Raw genomic sequence first — 19,996 nt, 5'->3', positions numbered from 1 at the left:
CTCCTTCTCTCCCTCTCTGCTCTTCGCTATAAGCGTCAAGCGTCAAGCATTTGTTCGATATCCAAAATCTTGCTCCTGTGCCCTACTATGTGTGTTCACCTGCGCACTATTCTCGCGAACATTTTCTTGGAACACTTGAGAAGCGAGTTCTGAACTCTGCGAAGTCGCATTGTCCTTGCTTCACATGGTATGTCAACGATAACTCTCTGGTAAGGCCTCACGATGAAAATGCACTGAAGCAGTTCATCGAATTTTAGAACAGATGTAGAGAGGGATGGCAAGCTATTGTTCTTGGTCGTTTTAGTTGCTTAGAGCAGGGGTCTCCAAACTTTTAGTCCGCGGGCCACATTGACTCCTCCACGAAGTCATGAGGGCCTAGATCTACCTAGTGGGATTAAAGCACCCTAGCACTCCATGATCACCGTAATGTAAGGCTCAAGGAAAGATGAAATCGCAAAAATTGGAAACCCCTGGCTTAGAAGAAGGCATTCAGCGTACAGGAAACTGATACACAGTGAGTGGTACTTGAATGCAAATAGTTTTCACTACCCAATACACAGCAAAGCGGACATGATCGTTTGTACACAGAGATGGGACTGAGTTTGACGATGAGTGGCTTACACACTTAGTAGGTTATAGTGAGGGGATTCGATGTCGAGCGGAAGCAAAGACGACTTTGATCTGGACTACATACGTCAAGCAAAGCTGACTCGCTGAAAACGAGTCGTCCTCATCCACAAAACTGAAAAAAGGTAAGAAACCTGAGTCGTATTGGCCTATCACCTTACGACTGTCTTCGGTGAGGGTAATGGAAAGTATTATGAAGCGGGCATAGGTGGTGCGAAAATAAGAAAATATTACAGAAAAATAGCTTGGATTTTGAAAAGGAAAAGAGACAATTGAAATCTTTCTACGATTAGTTACAGACAAATTTCTTTTAGAAATGTGAAACTCGTAGCTGCATTCTTAGGCTTGACTAAAGCATATGACAACGTCATCTTGTCAATCTTAGGGGAAAAAACTGGAGAAAATTCGGATTCCAAAACCATTCGAGCGTAGCATTGTTAATTTTGGGGGCAATAGAAAAACAATCATCTTGCAAAGCGAAACTACATTGGGACCCAGATAAACTAGCAGAGGACTCCCTTGCTATTCAGTCTCTCTACTGCTGACCTTCATGACCTCTTTGGCAGTGACATCAAAATATTACAATACACAGACGGCGTGTAGGGTGTCAGACAAATAACACACCTTACATTGAATTACTGAGACGATTCCGCTTAAATCAATATGTCGCACGACATAGTTAGATGAAAATTCAGGCCGCGCTGAGTAGCCGCACCGTCAGAGGCGCCATGCCACGGATTCCGCGGCCCCTCCCGCCGGAGGTTCGAGTCCTCCCTCGGGCATGGGTGTGTGTGTTAGTTTAAGTAGTGCGTAAGCCTAGGGACCGATGACCTCAGTAGTTTGGTCCCTTAGGAGTTCACACACAATGTTTTGAAAAATCACGAATTTTATAAATATGCAGCTCAAATAAATAAACCAGCATTTCGTGAATGTAAACCACCAACACTCACACTGTACTCCATTCATCATAAGAATAAACCCCATGTAAAAATTACCGTATGTATTCTTCCGCGTTTGCTAGATCCTCATTGGATTTCGTTCCATATGGTGCAGAAGTCAATCTGTCTCGAGTACAATCAAGTACGATAGTGAGGATACGTTTTATGCTGTGCGTTACGTGTACATCGACTCGGCGATAATAGGCAACAACAGCTTTACCGGCGCATTTAACTTGGAAAGCACTTGCCAGCCACCTGGTCCGACTAAACTACAGTGATGTGAACAGTTGTAGTAAAGGCGTAAGAAGTGACGAGCGGGGAAAAATATAGTCTTCAATGTCATTTAATTTTTGAATTTTTGTGCATAAGGAAACAATGATAAAACTCAGGCGACACCCTTCTTAGGTGATTTGAAGGAAACCATGTTCTCGATCTTAGCTAACATAGTACTGTAATGAAAAACGAGACTAATGAAAATTCCTGACTTTAACAAGGGTAATTTTTCTGCAGGAGCTACAGTACGTGCAGCATAAAAGTGCACTGTTGGGATTTCATCACGTAGTTAAATATTGAAGCCACTGGAGGTATTACAGTCGCTCGTCTGGAAATCTATGAACTTCTTCCACGTTGGACTTCGAGGAAAGCGGTACATGTTAGTACTGCTACACTGATAGCGAGGCGATCAACAACAGAATACCAAGCCATCAGAGAGTCCCCATTTCTTCTTCTGCATTTTGCCATCGTTTGGCACTAATGTGTCATAAGGCTTCATGCATTAGTTCCAGTAAGTTTGGCAGCTTAAATGTCTTGTTATTTCTCGCGACAATTCTCTCAACTTGACACCAGATAAATTCTATTCGGTTCAGATAGCTGTGGTACTGTGACAACTGTAAAAATGCAGCATTTGTACAGTGCGCTTGCCGCCATGAAAATTATTATTTTCCATGTTTCTACGACGCTTATCACTAATTTAGAGAAATCAAGAAAAACCTAAGTCAGGATGGCCGGACACGGGATTGAACCATCGTCCTCCCGAATGCGACTCCAGTGTGCTAGCCACTTCGTCAACTCGCTCGGTGATACAATTAGATTATTGACACTTATGCTACGGAACAGCGACAGCCAACAACGCTCCAAACACTCGACACTTTTTTTGAGTCACCGGTCTTCTGACTGTTTTGATGCAATGCACCACAAAAGCCTCTCCTGTGCCAACCCCTTCATCTCAGAATAGAAGTTGCAACCTACATCTTCCATTAAATGTTGGATGTATTCCAATCTCTGTCTTCCTCTGCACCTTTTACCCTCTACTGCTATCTCTATTACCATGGAAGATATTCCTTGATGTATTAACAGATGTCCTGTCATCCTGTTCCTTCTTCTCATCAGTGTTTTCCATATATTCCTTTCTTCTCCAATTCTGCACTGAACCTCCTCATCCCCATCAGTCCTCCTAAGTTTCAACATTAGTCTGTAGCACCGCATCTCAAATGCTTCGACTCTCTTCCGTCCTGGTTTTCGTACAGTCCATGTTACACTACCTAACAATGCCGTGCTCCAAATGTACATTCTCCTAAATTTCTTTCTAATTTGAGGACTCTGTTTGATGTATTATTTTGCTACCTTGGTAGCAGAATTACGCAACACTATCTGTTTTGGAGCATCAGTCCTGACGCTAACTTACTCACTGCACCCATTTCCACTACTTTTCATTATTCTCGTTTTCCTTATTTTCCTAGTTTCTTAGTCCATATTCTGTACTCATTAGACTGTCCATTCCATTCACCAGATTCAGTTTTTCTTCTTCACTTTCACTGAGGATACGAATGTCATCAGTGAATATTATCATTGATATCCTTTCACCTTGAATTTAATTCCACTTTCGAATCTTTCTTTTATTTCCATCATTACTTCTTCGATGTGTATTCAGGTGCAGCGGAACTATCGTGATTGTATCGAAGAAAGGATATCCCGGAATACCTGGAACTAACAAGTAGATGCAAAGTAAGCATCTCCACAGGGAGCTATTGAATATGATAAACTCCCTCTCACAGATATGATACCCACGCTCAGGAAGGTGTTGTGATCGTACTGGCTAGAGAACTGGTCGCTAACAGCTACAAAGGCAGTCACTACGCAGTAATTAATCCCACCACTCCAAGAGTAGCATTTTATAACAAGACACATTGAGAAGCTTCAGGACAATATAGGATGGCTGCAGTTCACTCATTGAAAGTCCAACAAACACCTTTATTGGGTCAACTTAAAGGCCACCAAAAAAAAAAAAAAAAAAGAGAAATGGTTCAAATGGCTCTGAGCACTATGGGACTCAACTGCTGAGGTCATTAGTCCCCTAGAACTTAGAACTAGTTAAACCTAACTAACCTAAGGACATCACAAACATCCATGCCCGAGGCAGGATTCGAACCTGCGACCGTAGCGGTCTTGCGGTTCCAGACTGCAGCGCCTTTAACCGCACGGCCACTTCGGCCGGGGAGGGCCACCACTCTGTGAGTTTGCAGATATGAAGATGATCCAAAAAATGCCTTCCTACAATGTCCTCGATACACGTGTCAAATGTACTTGTAAGTCATCTTCAGCCTCTTTGTCATCAATTCCCAAGCAGCCTCCTGACTTTGTTAGCACCCAACATAAAGCAACGTATAACATACTGTATAAGTTCGCCAACAGTGTCAGCATTCCAATACAACTCCCTGCGCTGGCTGCTAATGTAATACTCTTGGTAACTTGAATGAGTCCAACGCACAATTAAGTGACTATATTTCCACGTGCTATTCGGCATGGAACGTTCAGCCTATAAATGTATGCCACTGTGTATCTCTTATATGTAAGTGTATGGGTACCTGTGTATCTTTACGTGTGACTGTAATACCCAAATCTGGTTCTTGTACACTGTTCTCGTCTCAGTTTAAATCGTACTTACAGACATGCTCAAATGTTTAATTTTCTATCCGCAGCTTTCGTAACAATTCTTACGGTACATAGAATAGAACATTTTTTTGCTAATTTAGATACACAGTTATTAATGTGGCCTGAACTGGGAATTCCTCAAATGTGTACTAACAGCCATTTACTGTTACTTATTATGTTACTATAGGACTTTTACAGCATACATTTTCATTGTGTTTACACGTTTCATTACAATGTAGGGTTAATATTTGTTTTATGTCGGAATTTGCACTTTGTTGCGTCTGTGTGTGAAACTTCGCACCAGAAAACGACTTAAACTAATGTACACTCTTAATTGTCGGGACAAACTGTAGTATAACATTTCCAGTGCTGGGATGGCCCTAAATACCGAGGCTGAGTGTCAAAGTACAGTCGAACTATTTACTTCTAGGGTTTGTTCACAATATTCTTCAAAAACATACATATACCAGTTCTCTTTTACATTTATATACAATAATCAAATGTAAATTCTCGCGCAGTGCTACTTGGGGCATTACTCTTGTCTCAGTGTCAGCAGAATGCGTCACACAGACGGTTTTTCACACGTCCGGTTTTTCAGAATAACGCATGCACACAACATCCATCTGGTGGTCCTCGTGGTGGCGATTCATTTGGGAACAAGTGCCATAGAATACTTGTTCTTTGCGGAACCGTGTCGAAGAGTGTCGACCCCTGTTTTGGATGCTGTACTTGGCAAGTGGGTTGTAGGGTCAATTCTGAGAACATTTTGCCCTCCAAATTCCACAACAGTTCTCAGACCCGTAGGTTTCACTCGTTTATATTTGTTTTTTGCTACTTGTCGTAGCGTTACACACGTCTCACTGTACACTACGCTGAACTCCAGTGTTTCAATTCACCACAGTTTATGGTGCCTTAGAAAATTCCTTTCATCGTTTGTACGATTTCGTTCGTTTTTTAAAAAAAATGGTTCAAACGGCTCTGAGCACTATGGGACTTAACTTCTGAGGTCATCAGTCCCCTAGAACTTAGAACTACTTAAACCTAAGTAACCTAAGGACATTACACATACCCATGCCCGAGGCAGGATTCGAACCTGCGACCGCAGCGGTCGCGCGGTTCCAGACTGTAGCGCCTAGGACCGCTCGGCCAACCCGGCCGGCTCTTTTAAAAGTTTTCTGTTCAACTACTTCTGTCATCCAAAAGATCCTACTATAAATTTGTTTATGCAGCAATTCTATGTTTCTTTTGTGTCTCCATAGGATTTCCTCTGTTGCTACTGAAACCTGAGAGAAAAGATTAGACCCAACACACGCTGTACAAAACTACTGAAACTTGAGAGAAAAGATTAGGCTCAACACACGCTGTACAACGACATCTGAACTCTAGTGCACATCTGTGAATTAAATACTATGGTTGAAATAAGAATTTAATTTGTCCTAAATTGAGCTGCAAGATACAGCACTTGATGTGTTTGTGGACCCTAATCTGTTTTCCAATGTTGAGTAACGATTTCGTTCATACATCATCTGTCTGCTTCCTTTGACGTTTTCCTTTATATTCTGAAAGTACTTGGTTTCATCCTGTATTCTGAAATGTAGTTCGTTTCTAGGAATGATTTTTGCTTGTGTCAGGTTCATGCTTGCTCAGTCTTCTGTCGTTACCGTTACACAGAAAATTCCTGAGTGTTTGGAATAGCCTTCATTATGCACGATTAGAAATTAAATCATTTATCATATAGAGGTCATTTTATCGTAATAAACTTTTCTTGCTCACCGTCTCTTCTTTCTTCTTAGCTACTGACCTGAAATAAAATATCTTAGATGATTTTATATATTTGTAAGCTGTACATACGGCGTTGTGCTTTACATCCGTGATTTGTGATCCACTGCCTGCTTGTCTCTTAACGACTTTGTTTTTGCTTTCATATGAAACATACTTAAATCTCTACGATTGTATATCCAACTACTCTGTTTGTAAGAATACGACCCGGCTTGTGGAATGCGAGCAGTGATGTATGTACCTTCATAATGAAACGCTCTCTTAGAGTTACGTCGTTTCAATGCACAAGATTTTGGGTGAATACGCCAAAGTACTTTGATGGCTACTGTAAATTCCCGAGTTCGTTTTATAGTTTTGTCAAATTCATGTTTTCTGATTCTGGCGTTATTTCCTAGGGCAATTAAAACGTCTCGTATCTTTTTCTCGTAGGATTCTGGTAGTTTCGCATGCTTTCTGTAGGTGTACAATTAGTCATATATTGGCAAATTGCTGTAAGCGTCCTCGAAAAGACAGAAACAGTTCATCCTCTTGGAATTATTCCCTGATATGTACGTTTGCATAAAATGGTTTAGTTCCTTGAATACTCTATCGCACGGATTAAACTGAGAGCTAAATCTTGAGGTAAGGATAATTTTGATATTATCTTTAAAAAACTTCCTCCGCTTATAATATTTTTAATATGATGCATTGTGCGAAAGGATGGCGACAGGTTACCAACGGTAGGTATATAATCTCTACTTACCCGTTTAATGACTGTGTTGGCTGTCACGCTTTTTATGGGATATAGTTTCACAAATTTTGCGAAAAGGTCACACAAAGCAATTACATTCTTGACAGTGCCTCTACTTCTAGGATACGGTCCACTTATGTCTGTCGCTAAAATTTCATTAGGTTTACTGGGAGTAATCAGATTCAATTCTACTTTACAACCTAGATTCTCAGGGTTTGCTTTTTGAGAAACAGTATATGTTTTGATAAGTTTGTGAATTTTCCTCCGCATGTTTGTGAAATAACTGTAAGTGTTTAGTTTCTGCATACATTTCTTTGTGCCATAGTGTCCTCAAGTAAAATGTGTATGCCTGATTAGATTTGCTTCTGATTCTTCTGGAATACAGACGAACCATTGATTACTATAGGAACGCAGACGGTAGAATAAGATGTCCTGATATAGTTTATAATGCTTTCCAATAACAAGGTCACAGTTATTTGCTATTGTCGATCTTACTTTGCTGCTCCTACTGTCAGCCTTCTGCAATGTTGAAATATTTCTCCAGAAGTCCAGATAATATTTACGGCACTGTTTGTCCTGCATGAGCATGATGCGATAATCTTTCATATGTTCCAGATCATCTACGTCATGAGATAGTCCCTGAGATAGACGTGACAACGCCTCTTTAATTATGTTGTCTTTACCTTTAATGTGTACTATTCCGAACGAGTAGTTGTGCAAGGTCATTGCCCATCTCGATAATCGTACATGTACGAGTGTCCATCAGTAAAAAGTTTAACGCCTGGTGGTCAGTGTATGCCTTCACGTCTTAGAAAAATATAATGCTAAATTTCTTAAAAACCCATAGTTTCCAAGGTTTCCAACGCCAGAAATCACTTCTGTTTTAGTCCATGACTTTTCGTCAATCACTACGGACTGTGACCACTCTGACAGGAAATCACTAATCCAGTCGCATAACTGAGATGATATTCTATAAGCAAGCAATTTCACTACAAGCGGCTTGTATGATACATTGTCAAAAGCCTGTGGAAATATATGAATACGGAATTCATTTGAAATCACTTGTTAATAGTACCCAAAATTGAGTGTGAGTAAAGATCTAGCTGTGTTTCACAAGAACGATGTTTTCTAAATCCATGTTGACTGTATGTCAATAGACTGTTTTCTTCGAGGTAATGGATAATGTTAGCATACAATAATGTTCCAAACTCCTGCTGCACATCGACGTTAATGATATGGGTCTCTAATTTAGTGGGTTACTCCTACTACCTTTCTTGATTATTAGTGTGAACTGCGCAACTTTCCAGTCGTTGGGTACGGATCTTTCGTCGAGCGAACGGTTGTATACGATTAATAAGTATGGAGCTATTGTATCAGAATTCTCCGAAAAGAACCTAACTGGTATACAGTCTGGATCGGAAGACTTTCTTTCGTTAAGTGATTTAAGTTGCTTCACTACTCCGAGGATATTTAATTCTACATTACTCATGTCTGCAGCTGTTCTTGATTCGAATTCCGGAATATTTAATTCGTCTATTTAGGTGAAGGAATTTCGAAAGACTGTCTTTAGTAACTCTGCTTTTGCAGCACTGTCGTCGATAGTATTCCCATTACCATCGCGCAGAGAAGGCATTAATTGTGTCTTTCAGCTAGCATATTTCACATATGACCAGAATCTTTTTGGATTTTCTGTCAGGTTTCGCGACAAAGTTTCGTTGTGGAAACTATTATAAGCATCTCGCATGGAAATCCTCACTAAATTTCGAGCGTCTGTAAAATATCGCCAGTCCTGGAGATTTTGCGTCTATTTAAATTTGGCATGTTGTTTATGCAACAGTGTTCTTACTCCTTTTGTGTACCAAGGCGAATCAGCTAGGGCGTTTGTTAATTTGTTTGGTATATATCTCTCAACTGCTGCCGATACTATTTCTTTGAATTTAAGTCACATCTGCTCTACACTTAAATTGTTAATTTGGAAGGAGGGAAGATTGTCTCCCAGGAAGGCGTCAATTGAATTTTTATCTCTTTTTTGAATAGGTACATTTTTCGTTTATTTTTGGAGGGTTTGGGGGTTACAATATTCAGTCTCGCTACGAAAACCATGCATTAATCCCTCTATCCGTTTTGATGCTTGTTTTTAGCTTAGGGTTATTTGTTGCTAAGAGGTCAAGTGTGTTTCCACTTCCGTTTACTAATCGCTTGGGTTCATGAACTAACTGTTCGAAATAATTTTGAGAGTATGCATTTAGCACAATTTCGGATGATGTTTTATGCATACCTCCGGAATTAAATATGGATTTTGGCCAACATATCGAGGGTAAATTAAAGTCACCAGCAACTACAATTGTTAGAGTATACATTTACATCTGCATCTACATCCATACTCCGCAAGCCATCTGACGGTGTGTGGCGGAGGGTACCTTGAGTATCCCTATCGGTTCTCCCTTCTATTGCACTCTCGTATTGTTCGTGGAAAGAAAGATTGTCGGTATGCCTCTAGGTGGGCTCTAATCTCTCTTATTTTATCCTCATGGTCTCTTCGCGAGATATACGTAGGAGGGAGCAATATACTGCTTGATTCCTAGGTGATGGCATGATCTCGAAACTTCAACAAAAGCCCGTACCGAGCTACTGAGCGTCTCTCTTTCAGAGTCGTCCACTGGAGTTTATCTATCATCTCCTTAACTCTTTCGCGATTACTAAATGATCCTGTAACGAAGAACGCTGCTCTCCGTTGGATCTTCTCTATCTCTTCTATCAACCCTATCTGGTACGGATCACACACCGGTGAGCAGTACTCAAGCAGTGGGCGAACAAGTGTACTGTAACCTACTTCCTTTGTTTTCGGATTGTATTTCCTTAGGATTCTTCCAATGATTCTCAGCCTGACATCTGCTTTACCGACGATTAATTTTATATGGTCATTCCATTTTAAATCTCTCCTAATGCCTACTCCCAGATAAGTTTTGGAATTAACTGCTTTCAGTTGCTGACCTGCTCTATTGTAGCTAAATGACAAAGGATCTTTCCTTCTATGTATTCACAGCAAAGTACACTTGTCTACATTGAGATTCAATTGCCATTCCCTGCACCATGCGTCAATTCGTTGCAGATCCTCCTGCATTTCAGTACAATTTTCCATTCTTACAACCTTTCGACATACTACAGTATCATCTGCAAATAGCCTCAGTGAACTTCCGATAATATCCAGAAGGTCATTTATGTATATTGTGAATAGCAACGGTCCTACGACACTCCCCTGCGGTACACCTGGAATGACTCTTACATCGGAAGACTTCTCTCCGTTGAGAATGACATGCTGCGTTCTGTTATGTAGGAACTGTTCAATCCAATCACACAATTGGTCTGATAGTCGATATGCTTTTACTTTGTTCATTAAACGATTGTGGGGAACTGTGTCAAACGCCTTGCGGAAGTCAAGAAACACGACATCTACCTGGGAACCCGTGTCTATGGCCCTCTGAGTCTCTTGGGCAAATAGCGCGAGCTGGGTTTCACACCATCGTCTTTTTCGAAACCCATGCCGATTCCAGAAAAGTCATTATATTCGAACATGTACATGTTTGAAATTGAACTCAAGTTTCCTTGAACCTTTCAGCAATGCATCATCTGAACTGGAAGGTCGGTAAAAGGATCCAATTATTTTATTCCGGTTGCCAGGACTGACCTCTGCCCATATTATCTCACAGGAACTATCTACTTCATAAATTTCGATGACACAGTCTCCGGAGAGCAGCGACCTGGTGTTATATTTACGTGAAAATGATCAGTCGAGATCACATTTATATTTCTACAAGCCATCTTCAGAATATCTTGGCCCCCTATGGCTGTTGCTGATGGCCCTTCGCGACTCACAGTCTACGATCGTGTTACCACGACAAACCCGAGACACCATCAGCTCCAGCCATGGAGGCCAAGAAATTCTGAAGATGGCTTGTACATAAGCTGAAAGCGGTCAGTATAGAAATTTTAATGCGACGTCGACTTTCTCTTTGACGTAAACTATATATCTCAATTTCACGACAAGATACGCTACTTCTAACAGCAACATAACACGTCACCGCCAACTGAGTTTAGCCTATCCTTTCGGAACACAGTTAGTTTCCTCGCAAATATTTCGGCTTATGTGGTATAATGCCTTCACAACTGATTATGTGTCCCAAGTACTTAATCTCATTTCGCGTGAACTTTGATTTCTGTAGATTTGTTGTAACACCAGCTTGAGCGAATTTACATAAAGTCTTTTGTAAAACGTATATGTCACCTTCCCATGTCTATGTGGCTATAAGATTGTCATCAAAGTACAACGTTACCTTTTTCAGTAATTCTGTACCTAGAACTGTATCTAGAGCAGTAATGGAAACACCTGAACTTACATTGTGTCCGAATGGTACTAAGCAAAACTGGTAACTGCGGCCAGCAATAATAAACGCAGTGTACTTCGTTCACTCTTTGATTAACCGTACTTGGAAAAACGAATTTTTTAAATCTACAGTTGATAAGTGCTTTACCCCTAAAAATTTCTGGTTTTGTGCGAACTAGCACGATGATTTTGTTGATTGCGCGTGCATCCAGAACTAAGCGTATATTTCCGTTTGGTTTGATACCTGTTAATAATGGTGTACAATAAGGAGATATTCATGATTCTATGATGGTCCACTTAAGTGTTTGCTTGATTTCTTCACACACCGCAGGCTGCTTCGTCAGAGGAATCTTATATGTGTTATTGCAAAACATTTCGTGAGGTTTAACTTCCATGTTATACACGAGGATCATACACAAAATTTGGTTATACAAAAGAAACGTGTACAGATACAGAAAAAATATTTATTGTACAAAAATGTAAAACTTTTAAACTACTTTTCTACATAGCTTCCGAAATTTTGTAGGTACTTATAGCATGGCACAAATTTTTGTTTGCCTTCTTCATTGAAGGTTGCCGCCTGTGTATTCAACAATGTAGTAACATGTTCTTTCAGCTCGTCATCATCGTTAAAGTGTTGACCACCAAGGACAGATTTTAGGTTTAAGAAGAGATGAAAGTCGCTAGGAGCAAGGTCCGGACTGTACTGAGGATGATCAAATGTGTCCCAGTGAAATTCCCGTAAGAGTTGTTTGTTCACATTTGCAGTGTGAGGTCGGGCATTATCGTGGAAAAAACAACACCTTTTGACAGTAATCCTCGGCGTTTGTTCTGTATTGCGCGGCGCAATTTCTTAATCGTTTCGCAGTAACCTTGTCCATTGATTGTTTGGCCTCGTGATAAGAAATCAGTCACCAAAATGCCTTTTCTGTCCCAAAAAACGGTGTACATGACATTTTGAGGTGTCAAGATTTGCTTAGGCTTAACTTTCGTTGGGGATTGCCTCTTTGTTTCAGGAATGTCGTACGATACCAAGTTTCATCCCCCGTGACTACCCGAGAAAGAAAAACATCGCCTTCTTCATTGTAGCGTGTAAAAAACTGAAGTGTACTGCCCATCCATTGCTTTTTTGTGTAGCTCAGTAAGAATTTTGGGTACCCAAAGTGAGAAAAGTTTTCGAAATTTCAGTTTTTCAGTAACAATTTCATGAATTAGTGATCGTGAGATTTGCGGAACTTTCATAGCAAGGGCACTAAGTGTAAATATAGAGTTGTGCTTAATCTTCTCTTCAATTGTGTGAACGAGTTCATCGGTAACCACAGACGGGCGTCCACTTCGTTCTTCATCGTGCACTTGATCACGTTCTTCATTGAACAGTCTGACTCATCTTCTAACCATTGAATCACAAGGACTATTTTGTCCTTAAACCCCTTCGATTTGCCGATGAATGTCCTTTGGTTTAACTTTCTTTGCATTTAGAAAACGTATCACGGATCTGATTTCACACACGGTAGCATTTTCAATTACGGCTGACATTATAAAGAAGCACTACAAAGCACACGTCGGCAGCAGCAATCTGAAAATGGCGAACATGTCTTCTCCTTGAGTCAGAGGAACTGCCGCGCATGGTCGAAACTGCGATGGAAGAGCTGCCGCGGATGGAAATAGAAACGGAACTTACTTTGTGGACGACCCTCGTATATGCATATTGATCACACCTGGTTTCGTTGTAAATACGTAGACGTAGTTTAGCAATAGTTTGTACAGTGTTTCTTGTTGTTGCTTGTTAATAGTTGTAGTTTCATTTAATTTATCATTAATTAGGGATTTTAAGTCTTCCATCTCATAATCAAATACAGGTTAATTGCTAATAGTGCCATCTTTTTCGCATATTTGCTGCATCTTGTACCTCGAACAGCTTTTATTGTGGTTCAGTGTCTGCTGGTCCAGATTGATTTCGATCTGTGTGCTGTTGTGCTTCATAAAACATATACCTTGTGAGAGGTCAATTACACTGTCCTCCTTACTTAACAAATCTACACCAGTCAGGCAATTAATGACCAGATTTTCTACAGCAAGGAAAGACCATTCTTTTGTATCATTTCCTACTTCCATAGTCATAAATATTTCCTTACTTCCCCTGTTTGATTTCAATCATACCACAGTTAAGATTCGGCATTTTTGAAGAGGATATTCAGATATCGATCCTAGTTAAATTAATTGTTTATAAAAATTGTGAGATACGGTGGTAATAGCCCCTCCCGTGGCAATCACAGTACTCATCGGTATACTAACTACAATATCTTTAGTCGTTGCTAGAAGATCTCTTACAGATGTGATCGGCACTGAGTATGATTCTCAAGTAGCTCGGCTGTTAAACTTCCATCGTGATTGTACCCCTGTAAAAGTATGTGTGGTTTGTTTACATCGCTTGTTATACTTGTGTTTGCGCACTGCTTTTCCATTCGCTGCGTCAAACACGTCTGTTATTTTATCATCCCCCCCCCCCCCCCACCCCGCTCATGCATTCTTCAGTCACCACCTGGGAGTGAGTTGTGATCTTATTTAGTTTGTCGAATGTGTGGTTGTTGGGGTGACTTCACTCGGCACCGCCACAATATTTAGACTCGGTTTCTGTCTGCTCCAGTCACCGTTTTGTCTTGGTGTGTGTGTGTGTGATATCGTGTTTTGATTTGTCATATTATTGTTGCTTGGTTGCCATTTATTCCTTAAATTACTCTTTTGCTGCGTAACACATGGAGGTGGTTGCCAAAGGCTTTGCTGGTTATTAAAGTTGTTTCCGTAGAACTATGGTTGCGGATTGTTTTGGTACTGTGAGTTTCGCGTGTCATGTTGACCGCAATTGTGATTATTTCCACGTCGACTGTTGTCGTTATTGTTAGAGGCTTTTCCTTTTTTTGTTTGGATTGTCTCCATGTGAAAGTGTCAGTTGTTATTATTGCACGAAATCAGACATGGTTGCATGTTTTGCTGCGCCATGCAGATGACGTTATTCTGCGCGTGTGGATTAGGTTGGCTAACCAGCGCTGTTTGCATTTCTGACTCAGTCGTGCCGTAATTGCAATTCCGCCGGCTCCCCAAGTCTTCATTAATAATATCAAGTGAATGTAAAACCGAAAGAAACTGTTCTACATCATGATTGGTACCTGAATTTACTTTTCCCTTACGTGGAATGGTAATCGTCTTTTTAATTCACGGATTACGACTCGCGGAGGCACGGGATCATCCCACCATGTTCAAATACTTTTCAAAGTAACTACGAGTATTAGCTTGCCATTAATTGAACGTTTCTGGTTCTAACACAATTTTTTGAAGCCTCTCCTGAACCGAAGCTGAGCAGAGTTTGTTTAGAAAAGCTCACTCGAATAGTTCATAATTTGTACAACGATCGGCAGCGTTACAAGCCCATATGGCTACTTCACATTTTACGAATCCGATGACATACCTTTTGCCTGTCTGTCCACGTACGGGGAAAAGCGTCTCTAAAAGCTTTGAGGAAAACAATTTGATGGACTGTTCTCTTTTCATGGATGAAGACATGGAATTGCCAGTATTTTCGTAAACTTTCATCCTGTAATATTTCTGGTAATGCATTTGCTACCCCCTGGTTTAAAATCTGCTCGTTTCCCATATACATTGGAGACAGCATATTATTTGTTTACTCTTGTTCTTGCTGAATCGGCTCAAAAGAATATCTACGATTAATCTGTTCGTTTGCATATGAGTTGGTAATCGTATGTTTTGTGTACTCATTAGGTATGTAATCACTTGACTGTTTGTGGTTGTATGTATCAATTTGGGGTGGAACATATGCTGTAGATGTACTACTCTTAAAAATTTCTTTAACTGTATTATTGATAATCGTAGGCAAATTTTGTTGTAAACAACTTTCAAAACGCTTATCTTTTTCCTTCAGCTAAGTGTGAAAATCTTTGTTAACTTTACTACAGTGATTGTCGGTTTCCAATTTCAAACTGTCTTAAAAAGCATTTGTTAAGGTATATACCTCGGCATTTGGCTCTGTGACACGTGTATTTACAGAAGCGTGTATTTACAGAAGCGTGTATTTACAGAAGCTCGGCAACAGTTACCTCTTGTGTGATTAATGTATCACGATCAGAACACAGCATCTCAACACCAGACACAAGTAAATTTCGCTGATCCTCATATTTCTTATTCTGATTAAACAAAGTTTCAATTTTAGTAACTGATTGACCTTGTTGCTCGCTGTTTCAATGTGTGTGTGTGTGAACCTGTAATCTGAGCAGTGAGTCTAACATTTATTTCGTCAATTTTGGTGTTTAGTGCAGATTTTACATTGTGACTAACTCCGCTTTTATGTCATCATATACGGAACTTAAAGTAGTGAGATCAGTTTGACCGTTATTCAGTTTGGTTTAGATTGTGTGCAGTTTGTCCAGTTTGCTTAATATGATTTGAAATAGGTCAGTGGCGTTTGACGACGTTGCAGGCTGTAGCGTCTAACAATAAAACGTCGGCTCCCGTCAAAGGCTCTGACGTAGCTTCATTCATACCACTAATCATATTTCCTAACAGATTTTCATTATTGTCTACGTTTAGTGTAGTTACTGTGATATTATGTAACACAACTGTTCATTTCCATTATTTACAACAATGTCCGTGTCAAAATCGGCATTTTCAATGTTAGGCTCCATTTTTTGCTAATTGTGTACTTGGTTTAACCATCCCGGTACAAAAATTCTATTAATAAAGTTTTATTTTAACCGAAAATGTCTGATTTTTAAACACCCATGCTGCCACAATTCATAAACTGAAATTTAAAAAAAAAAAAAAGAAAGTTCTGTTCCAGCATAATTTTCTTGATAGCGGCTCGCCATTTTATGAATGATGTACCCAAATGAAGCTATCATGTTAGAATAATGTTTTACGTTTTATAGTTATGCTCTTTTGTAGTGTGAGTGTATGTTATATGAATTTTGAAATGAAAAGTGCTGCATCAATTTTAAACTAAACAACATTTCACATAGCAAAATCTATGACGCATATGCGCCTTTGCTAATGCGCTGCCGCTAAGCACTGCTGCAACTCACCTTTTCTGTTTCTTCTCAAGTAAATTCTCGTTTTCATATTGTCGTCAGGTAAATTTTACTTTTCGGTTTCAGTGGTTCTCCGAACATCATCAGTTTTGTAGCTTGAAACAACAGATGAAAAAAAAAATTAGCACACAATTACAATAGTTTTTCACGCACGTCGCCAATAAAGGTCGGCTTGGTCATAAAATGACATAAATATTCTTATTACAGGTAGGAGTTGTGGCCTCTCAAATAGAATTTCTCCTCTCGCCGGACAAGGAAACATCAGACTTCCATATTTAAAAGATTCAGGTTGCTGGTCTGTAAGAACACATCTACGATGCTAGACCGCTAAGAAACATAAGAATCGTTCTGTCTCACGAACTTCAGTTTTAAACTACTTTCGCGGTTGTAGCGCCATTTCACTCCTAGACTGTGATGCGCCTGTTATTCGTTCCTCAGCAAAGCTGTAGCTACAGGAAACCCAGAAAATAGATTCTGTCCTGGCAATAGGCCTCGCTTCTGGTGCGATAGTCTTTTCCCAGGACTTAAAACATTCTGAAGTCTTCACGCATCACGATCTCAGTTGTAATCAAAACTAGCTAGCAAATTCAAAATTGGCAATTTGCTGTTACTAGCAGACTCAATAGACTCTAAGCGAGATGATCCCGGACTGATTCTGTAGGCTGAAAATAACTGCTTCGTTTGTCTACAGTGATATTTTCTAAATGACTCTATGGCAACGCCTCCTGATAGTCCTATAGACGGCTATTGTCCTCGCCTATACTTGTCTGCGCTTCGCTGTTGAAAGCTTTCAAAAGCACTACCAGCGGTCAGGAATTGCCTTGACTCCACTGTTTCTGTAGTTATAAAGGATGTAATGTATTAAAACTTTATGCATGATGCGGTATTTACGGACGCATTTCAGTGTTTATGATGTCATATCTCTTGGACTACGTGTCGCACATTGATATATTTGTGCAAGTACATTCAGCGGCATATGCGGATCCTCTCTGTAAATTATGTTCCGAATAGAATTAGTAGCAGAGAAGTAGTGAATTTAAACGTCGTCCATAATGCGGTAGTTTTTCACGTATCTCATTGTCTCGGGGACAAGTTGGGACTGTTTGGAGGATGATCGATTACTGTGAACCCAATTTTAAGAGAAAACCCATATTGTTGTAGTGACCACTGAAGATGCGGTACAATATAGCGAAACGCGTCTGACCTTTGTAATACTTTTATTATAGTTGCAACTTGTTTATGTGCAACTGTGGAAGAAAGGAACCGAAAAAGATAACAGACAACACCAATTGTAAAGATATAGAATATTAATAACGTTTCTTTTATTTATTCATGTATTGGCGCAATAGCACCACGCGAGGTACAATCCATCAATATCACTTTTGATGGTTGGCCTCCTTTTTGTCCAAATTAATTTATCGTTTCACAGTGAGGTTTCTTTCTTTCATAAGACCACGGTGTTCCAGTCCGTTTTCTAATTGGAAATTTGTGGAAGGTGTTGTGGGACCAAACTACTTACGTCATAGGTCCCGAAGCCTACACACTACTTAATCTAACTTAAACTAACTTACGCTTATGGACAACACACACACCCATGCCCGAGGGAGGAATCGAACATCTGACGGGGGGGGGGGGGGGGGGGAGCCGTACGGACCGTGACAAAGGCCCTTCCATACAAATATCTTTTGCCTGATTTTTTTTTTCTGTCTGCAACGTCTGCTTGAGTTATTCCGGCTACTAAAGATCCTCCTTAATCGTGGCGATCCATTTAATTGGCTCAGTTTTGCCTCACTTCTGTTTTTATAGAATTCAACTATTTGTTTTGTCAACCTAGTGGGTGCCATTCTTTTAATATGACCACAAAACTTCAGTCTTCGTTTACTCATGTCATCATGTATTTCTGTGTATTTTTCTATTCCCTTATTACTTCTCAGCCTGTAAGATCCTCCCTAAGTAATTTTGGGACCTAATATTTTTCTAATAATTTTTCTTTGTTTGTTTTGAATTTCTTCAATATCCCTCTTTCTATTTAAGATTAAAGTTTCTGCTTAAAGACATTCAGGTTTGATTACAGTGCTGCAATATCTAACTTTACTGGATTTTGAAAGTGATTTTTTATTATAAATACTTTGTGTTAATCTGAATGCAGTTGCCACTTTTGACAGCGGTCTTTGTTTGCAACTTTTTCCAGATCGTTTTCTTGCACGATTTCCCCCAAATATTTAAACTGAGAAACCCTTCTTATTTTTCTACACTTTGTTTTCAAAAAATTTGGGGCTTGTTTGTTGCATGTCATATATTCCTTTTTTTTCGAATGATATTTGTAGCCCTCCTTTTTCCGCAACTTCTTTAAGAACTTCAAATTGTTTTTAAGCTGTGGTAAAGTGCCTAGTTAAACTTTCCAGATCACTTGCAAAGGCAAGGCAATCTACTTTAATATTACTTCAGCCTAACTTGATTGATTGGTCTACATTTTCACTCGACTTTCGCTGTCGCCATTCTGTTATCACCTTTTCCAAAACACAGTTAACAATAGTGGAGAGAGTCTGCCCCCTGTCTAACACCAGTCTTTATATCAAATGGTACAGAAATTTCTCCCATGAATTTAACTTCAGAGCTAGTGCCAGTTAATGTTTCCTTAATCAGTGTTAGAGTTTTATTATCTAGCTCTTGCTGCTTTAAAATTTGGAAAAGAGATTCACGATCCATTGAGTCACAGGCCTTTTTAAAATCCAGAAATGTACATGCAGTATTGTTACCAGAAATCCTTTGGTGCTTAAGGATTAGTTTTAAATTAAGAATTTGTTTTGAACAAGATCTGTTTGGTCTAAAGCATGCTCAGTATTCACCAATTTTAGTTTCTAACTGTTCTTGGGCTCGATCAAGTAGACAATGAGAGAGAATTTTCGATCTCGCCGGGAGAAGAGAGATTCCTCAGTAATTACTAAAATAGGTTCTATCCCCTTTTTTAAGCAATGGATGAATTAGGGAGTTTTCCAGTCCTTAGGTATTTTCTCAGTTTGCCACATATGTCCTACTAGTTGAGTGATCACTTTTATAGTGTTAGGGTCAGCCGATTTTAATAGTTCTGCAATTGTACCGTCTTCTCCGGATGCTTTATTGTTTTTAAGTCTCTTAATTTGCTTAATTATTTCGTCAGGTTCTTTAGAGTTAGTGTTGGTGCTACTAGTTTGCTGTGGTTGAAATTTATTCGCTGGTTCTGGACAGTTATTTTTCAAAATAATTAGCAAGTATCTTACAATTTTCCTGGTTGTTAAGATCCAAACAGTCATTTTCATGGTTGAAACAAAGACTTTGAGGTTGGTAACCACTTAATTCTGTTTTGAATGTTTTATATAGTTTATTGCGTTATTCTTTTGGAAGTCTTTTTCGATTTCTAGAAGTTAGGCATTTTCGTAGTTTCTTTTAGTCTGCAGAATTACTTTAGATGTTTCTTTTCGTACAATTAGAAAGGTGTTGTACGTATTTTCAGTTTTGTTACTATTCC

This window comes from Schistocerca piceifrons, chromosome 3 (assembly GCF_021461385.2).
Source record: "Schistocerca piceifrons isolate TAMUIC-IGC-003096 chromosome 3, iqSchPice1.1, whole genome shotgun sequence".
NCBI lineage: Eukaryota > Metazoa > Arthropoda > Insecta > Orthoptera > Acrididae > Schistocerca > Schistocerca piceifrons.
Note: the sequence above shows the minus strand (reverse complement) of the source record.